A 7768-nucleotide genomic window follows, 5' to 3' on the forward strand; every position below is an offset into this window, starting at 1 on the left:
CACGCACGCACACACACACACACACCCTACACGCACAGACACACACGCACCCAATCACCACACACACACACACACAAAAAAAAAAAGATGCACAGACAAGATAATGGCAAAGTCGGAACAAGGAGGGGGCATTATTCAGCAAAACTTTTCAAGTTTGTGGTTTATAAAATTGAAAAAGAAATGCCATAGCTGATTAAAATATATAAAAATATATTTTTAGACATTATGATCTCAACAGAAACCTGCTACACCAGATTATAATTTTCAGAGAGGTTGAACCAGAAACTAGATAATATTAATCACAAAATCATTGCCTAATACAATTACATAAATAAAATACACTGAAAAATACTGCAACCTTCTTTGCTCCAATAATAGCTCTAGGTTCAAAAGAGCAACAATATTAGGTTATTGATCTTCATTTTAATAAATACTCTTTCATATTAGGTAAAAAAAATTAGAATATACGTCTTTCTAAACACACAAAAATATTACAAGGAAATAAATAGACCACAAAGACACATAATACCAGTAATTAGAATAAAATAGTGCGAAACTATGGTGACATCCTGCATGAGAAAAAGGGTTATGCAGATAGAAATGAAAACTTAGAAAATGAAGGTGAATGGCTAATGTAACAAGACGCAGATGTCATTCGTTGGCGCAAAAGATAAAAACAATAACTCACTTCTTTCATGTTCAAAATGTAAGTAAAAAATGTTCTACCGTGACACACACACACCCACACGCACACACACGCATACACACACACACTCAAACACACCCCACACACACCTAGAACCACACACTCAAACAAACACACACACACACACACACCCCACACGCGCACACACACACACACACACACAAAAGATGCACAGATAAGGGTAATATAAAAGTCGGAACAAGGAGGGGGCATCGTTCAACAAAACTTATCAAGTTCGTGGTCGATAAAATTGAAAAAGAAATGCAATAGATTATTAGAACATATAAATATATATATTCCTAGACATCATGATCTCAATAGAAATCTGCTAGGCCAGATCATGATTTTCAGAGAGGTTGATCCAGAAACTAGATAATATTAATCACTACATCATTGCCCTAATACAATTATATAAATGAAATACACTGGGAAATAATGCAACCTTCTTTGCTCCAATAATAGCACTGGATTCAAATGAGCAGCAATATTAGGTTATTGTTCCTCATTTCAATATATACTCTTTCATATTAGATAAACAAAAACGAGAATATACGTCTATCTAAACACACAAAAATATTACAAGGAAATAAATAGACCACAAAAACACACAATACCCGTAATTAGCATAAAATATTGCGAAACTTGGTGATATTCTGCACGAGAAAAAGGGTTATGCAGATAGAAATGAAGACTTAGAAAATGAAGGTGAATGGCTAATGTAAAAAGACGCAGATGTCATTCGTTGGCGCAAAAGATAAAAACAATACCTCACTTCTTTCATGATCAAAATGTAAGTAAAAAATATTCTACCATGACACACACACACCCACACACACACACAATCAAACACACCACACACACACACACACTCCATACGCACGCACACGCACAAACCCCACACGCACACACACAAACACACCCCACACGCTCACACACACACACACACACCCCACATGCACACACACACACACAAAAAAAAAGATGCACAAACAAGATAATATAAAAGTCGGAACAAGGAGGGGGCATCGTTCATCAAAACTTCTCAAGTTTGTGGTCGATAAAATTGAAAAAAAAATGCAATAGATTATTAGAACATATAAAAATATATTGCTGGACATCATGATCTCAACAGAAACCTGCTAGACCAGATCATGATTTTCAGAGAGGTTGATCCAGAAATTAGATAATATTAATCACAAAATCATTGTCCTAATACAATTATATAAATAAAATACACTGTGAAATAATGCAACCTTCTTTGCTCCAATAATAGCACTGGATTCAAAAGAGCAGCAATATTCGGTTATTGCTCCTCATTTTAATAATTACTCTTTCATATTAGGTAAACAAAAATGAGATTATACATCTATTTAAACACACAAAAATATTACAACGGATATAAATAGACCACAAAGACCCACAATACCAATAATGAGCATAAAATATTGCGAAACTATGGTGACATCCTGCACGAGAAAAAAGGGTTGTGTAAATAGAAGACTTAGAAATTAAACCAGAATGGCTAATGTAACAAGACGCAGATAGCATTCGTTGGCGCAGAAAATAAAAGCAACATCTCACTTCTTCTATGTTCAAAAGTAAAAAATATTCTACCGTGACACACATCCACACACTCACACGCACACACACACACCCCACACGCATGCACACACACACACGCACGCACACGCACACACACACACACACTCTATCTCTCTCTCACACACACACATGCACACACACACACACGCTCACAAACACACACATACACACACCCCACACGCACATACACAGAAACACACACCCCACACGCACGCACACACATACACACACCCCACACGCACGCACAGACACACACACACACCCACACGCACAGACCCACACGCACCCAATCACCACACAAACACAAACACAAAAAAAAAAGATGCACAGACAAGATAATGGCAAAGTCGGAAAAAGGAAGGGGCATTATTTAGCAAAACTTCTCAAGTTTGTGGTCGATAAAATTGAAAAACAAATGCCATAGCTGATTAAAATATATAAAAATATATTCTTAGACATCATGATCTCAACAGAAACCTGCTACACCAGATCATAATTTTCAGAGAGGTTGAACCAGAAATGAGATAATATTAATCACAAAATCATTGCCTAATACAATTACATAAATAAAATACACTGGAAAATGCTGCAACCTTCTTTCCTCCAATAATAGCACTAGGTTCAAAAGAGCAACAATATTAGGTTATTGTTCTTCATTTTAATAAATACTCTTTCATATTCGGTAAAAAAAATGAGAATATACGTCTTTCTAAACACACAAAAATATTACAAGGAAATAAATAAACCACAAAGACACACAATACCCGTAATTAGCATAAAATAGTGCGAAACTATGGTGACATCCTGCACGAGAAAAAGGGTTATGCAGATAGAAATGAAGAGTTAGAAAATGAAGGTGAATGGCTAATGTAACAAGACGCAGATGTCATTCGTTGGCGCAAAAGATAAAAACAATACCTCACTTCTTTCATGTTCAAAATGTAAGTAAAAAATGTTCTATCGTGACACACACACACCCACACGCTCACACACGCATACACACACACACACTCAAACACACCCCACACACACCTAGACACCAAACACTCAAACAAACACACACACACACACACACACACACTCCATAGGCACGCACACACACACACCCCACACGCACACACACACACACACCCCCTACACGCACACACACACACACACAAAAAAAAGATGCATAGACAAGGGTAATATAAAAGTCGGAACAAGGAGGGGGCATCGTTCAACAAAACTTCTCAAGTTTGTGGTCGATAAAATTGAAAAAGAAATGCAATAGATTATTAGAACATATAAAAATATATATTCCTGGACATCATGACCTCAATAGAAACCAGCTAGACCAAATCATGATTTTCAGAGAGGTGGATCTAGAAACTAGATAATATTAATCACTAAATCATTGCCCTAATACTATTATATAAATAAAATACATGGGATATAATGCAACCTTCTTTGCTCCAATAATAACACTGGATTCAAATGAGCCGCAATATTAGGTTATTGTTCCTCATTTCAATAAATACTCTTTCATATTAGGTAAACAAAAACGAGAATATACGTCTATCAAAACACACAAAAATATTACAAGAAAATAAATAGACCACAAAGACACACAATACCCGTAATTAGCATAAAATATTGTGAAACTTGGTGACATTCTGCCCGAGAAAAAGGGTTATGCAGATAGAAATGAAGACTTAAGAAATGAAGGGGAATGGCTAATGTAAAAAGACGCAGATGTCATTCGTTGACGCAAAAGATAAAAACAATACCTCACTTCTTCCATGTTCAAAATGTAAGTAAAAAATGTTCTACCATGACACACACACACCCACACGCACAGACACGCATACACACACACACTCAAACACACCCCACACACACCTAGACACCACACACTCAAACAAACACACAAACACACACACTCCATATGCACGCACACACACACACACCCCACACGCACACACACACACACACCCCACACGCACACACACACACACACCCTACACGCACACACAGACACACACAAAAAAAAATGCACAGATAAGGGTAATATAAAAGTCGGAACAAGGAGGGGGCATCGTTCAACAAAACTTCTCAAGTTTGTGGTCGATAAAATTGAAAAAGAAATGCAATAGATTATTAGAACATATTAAAATATATATTCCTGGACATCATGATCTCAATAGAAACCTGCTAGACCAGATCATGATTTTCAGATAGGTTGATCCAGAAACTAGATAATATTAAGCACTAAATCATTGCCCTAATACAATTATATAAATAAAATACACTGGGAAATAATGCAACCTTCTTTGCTCCAATAATAGCACTGGATTCAAATAAGCAGCAATATTAGGTTATTGTTCCTCATTTCAATAGATACTCTTTCATATTAGGTAAAAAAAAACGAGAATATACGTCTATCTAAACACACAAAAATATTACAAGGAAATAAATAGACCACAAAGACACACAATACCCATAATTAGCATAAAATATTGCGAAACTTGGTGACATTCTGCACGAGAAAAAGGGTTATGCAGATAGAAATGAAGACTTAGAAAATGAAGGTGAATGGCTAATGTAACAAGTCGCAGATGTCATTCGTTGACGCAAAAGATAAAAACAATACCTCACTTCTTCCATGTTCAAAATGTAAGTAAAAAATGTTCTACCATGACACACACACACCCACACGCACAGACACGCATACACTCACACACTCAAACACACCCCACACACACCTAGACACCACACACTCAAACAAACACACAAACACACACACTCCATATGCACGCACACACACACACACCCCACACGCACACACACACACACACCCCACACGCACACACACACACACACCCTACACGCACACACAGACACACACAAAAAAAAATGCACAGATAAGGGTAATATAAAAGTCGGAACAAGGAGGGGGCATCGTTCAACAAAACTTCTCAAGTTTGTGGTCGATAAAATTGAAAAAGAAATGCAATAGATTATTAGAACATATTAAAATATATATTCCTGGACATCATGATCTCAATAGAAACCTGCTAGACCAGATCATGATTTTCAGATAGGTTGATCCAGAAACTAGATAATATTAAGCACTAAATCATTGCCCTAATACAATTATATAAATAAAATACACTGGGAAATAATGCAACCTTCTTTGCTCCAATAATAGCACTGGATTCAAATAAGCAGCAATATTAGGTTATTGTTCCTCATTTCAATAGATACTCTTTCATATTAGGTAAAAAAAAACGAGAATATACGTCTATCTAAACACACAAAAATATTACAAGGAAATAAATAGACCACAAAGACACACAATACCCATAATTAGCATAAAATATTGCGAAACTTGGTGACATTCTGCACGAGAAAAAGGGTTATGCAGATAGAAATGAAGACTTAGAAAATGAAGGTGAATGGCTAATGTAACAAGTCGCAGATGTCATTCGTTGACGCAAAAGATAAAAACAATATCTCACTTCTTTCATGTTCAAAATGTAAGTAAAAAATGTTTTACCGTGACACACACACACCCACACGCACACACACGCATACACACACACACACACAATCAAACACACCACACACACACCTAGACACCACACACACACACACACACACACACTCCATACGCACGCACACGCACAAACCCCACACGCACACACACACACACCCCACACGCACACACACACACACACACACCCCACATGCACACACACACACACACACACACAAAATGATGCACAGACAAGATAATATAAAAGTCGGAACAAGGAGGGGATATCGTTCAACAAAACTTCTCAAGTTTGTGGTCGATAAAATTGAAAAAGAAATGCAATAGATTATTAGACATATAAAAATATATTCCTGGACATCATGATCTCAACAGAAACCTGCTAGACCAGATCATGATTTTCAGAGAGGTTGATCCAGAAACTAGATAATATTAATCACAAAATCATTGCCCTAATACAATTATATAAATAAAATACACTGTGAAATAATGCAACCTTCTTTGCTCCAATAATAGCACTGGATTCAAAAGAGCAGCAATATTCGGTTATTGCTCCTCATTTTAATAATTACTCTTTCATATTAGGTAAACAAAAATGAGATTATACATCTATGTAAACACACAAAAATATTACAAAGGATATAAATAGACCACCAAGACGCACAATACCCGTAATGAGCATAAAATATTGCGAAACTTTGGTGACATCCTGCACGAGAAAAAAGGATTGTGTAAATAGAAGACTTAGAAATTAAAACAGAATGGCTAATGTAACAAGACGCAGATAGCATTCGTTGGTGCAGAAAATAAAAGCAACAGCTCACTTCTTCTATGTTCAAAAGTAAAAAATATTCTACCGTGACACACATCCACACACTCACACAAACACACACACACCCCACACGCACGCACACACACACACACACGCACACGCACACACACACACACACTCTATCTCTCTCTCACACACACACATGCACACACACACACACTCACAAACACACACATACACACACCCCACACGCACATACACACAAACACACACCCCACACGCACGCACACACATATACACATCCCACACGCACGGACACACACACACACACCCCACACGCACAGACACACACGCACCCAATCACCACACATACACACACCCAAAAAAAAAAGAGGCACAGACAAGATAATGGCAAAGTCGGAACAAGGAGGGGGCATTATTTAGCAAAACTTCTCAAGTTTGTGGTCGATAAAATTGAAAAAGAAATACCTTAGCTGATTAAAATATATAAAAATATATTCTTAGAGATCATGATCTCAACAGAAACCTGCTACACCAGATCATAATTTTTAGAGAGGTTGAACCAGAAACTAGATAATATTAATCACAAAATCATTGCCTAATACAATTACATAAATAAAATACACTGGAAAATGTTGCAACCTTCTTTGCTCCAATAATAGCACTAGGTTCAAAAGAGCAACAATATTAGGTTATTGCTCTTCATTTTAATAAATACTCTTTCATATTAGGTAAAAAAAATGAGAATATACGTCTTTCTAAACAAACAAAAATATTACAAGGAAATCAATAGACCACAAAGACACACAATACCCGTAATTAGCATAAAATATTGCGAAACTATGGTGACATCCTGCACGAGAAAAAGGGTTATGCAGATAGAAATGAAGACTTAGAAAATGAAGGTGAATGGCTAATGTAACAAGACGCAGATGTCATTCGTTGGCGCAAAAGATAAAAACAATACCTCACTTCTTCCACGTTCAAAATGTAAGTAAAAAATGTTCTGCCGTGACACACACACCCACACGCACACACACGCATACACACACACACTCAAACACACCCCACACACGCCTAGACACCACACACTCAAACAAACACACACACACACACACATACTCCATACGCACGC

The sequence above is a fragment of the Sesamum indicum genome, linkage group LG4 (assembly GCF_026168435.1).
Source record: "Sesamum indicum cultivar Baizhima isolate 11 linkage group LG4, ASM2616843v1, whole genome shotgun sequence".
Lineage (NCBI taxonomy): Eukaryota > Viridiplantae > Streptophyta > Magnoliopsida > Lamiales > Pedaliaceae > Sesamum > Sesamum indicum.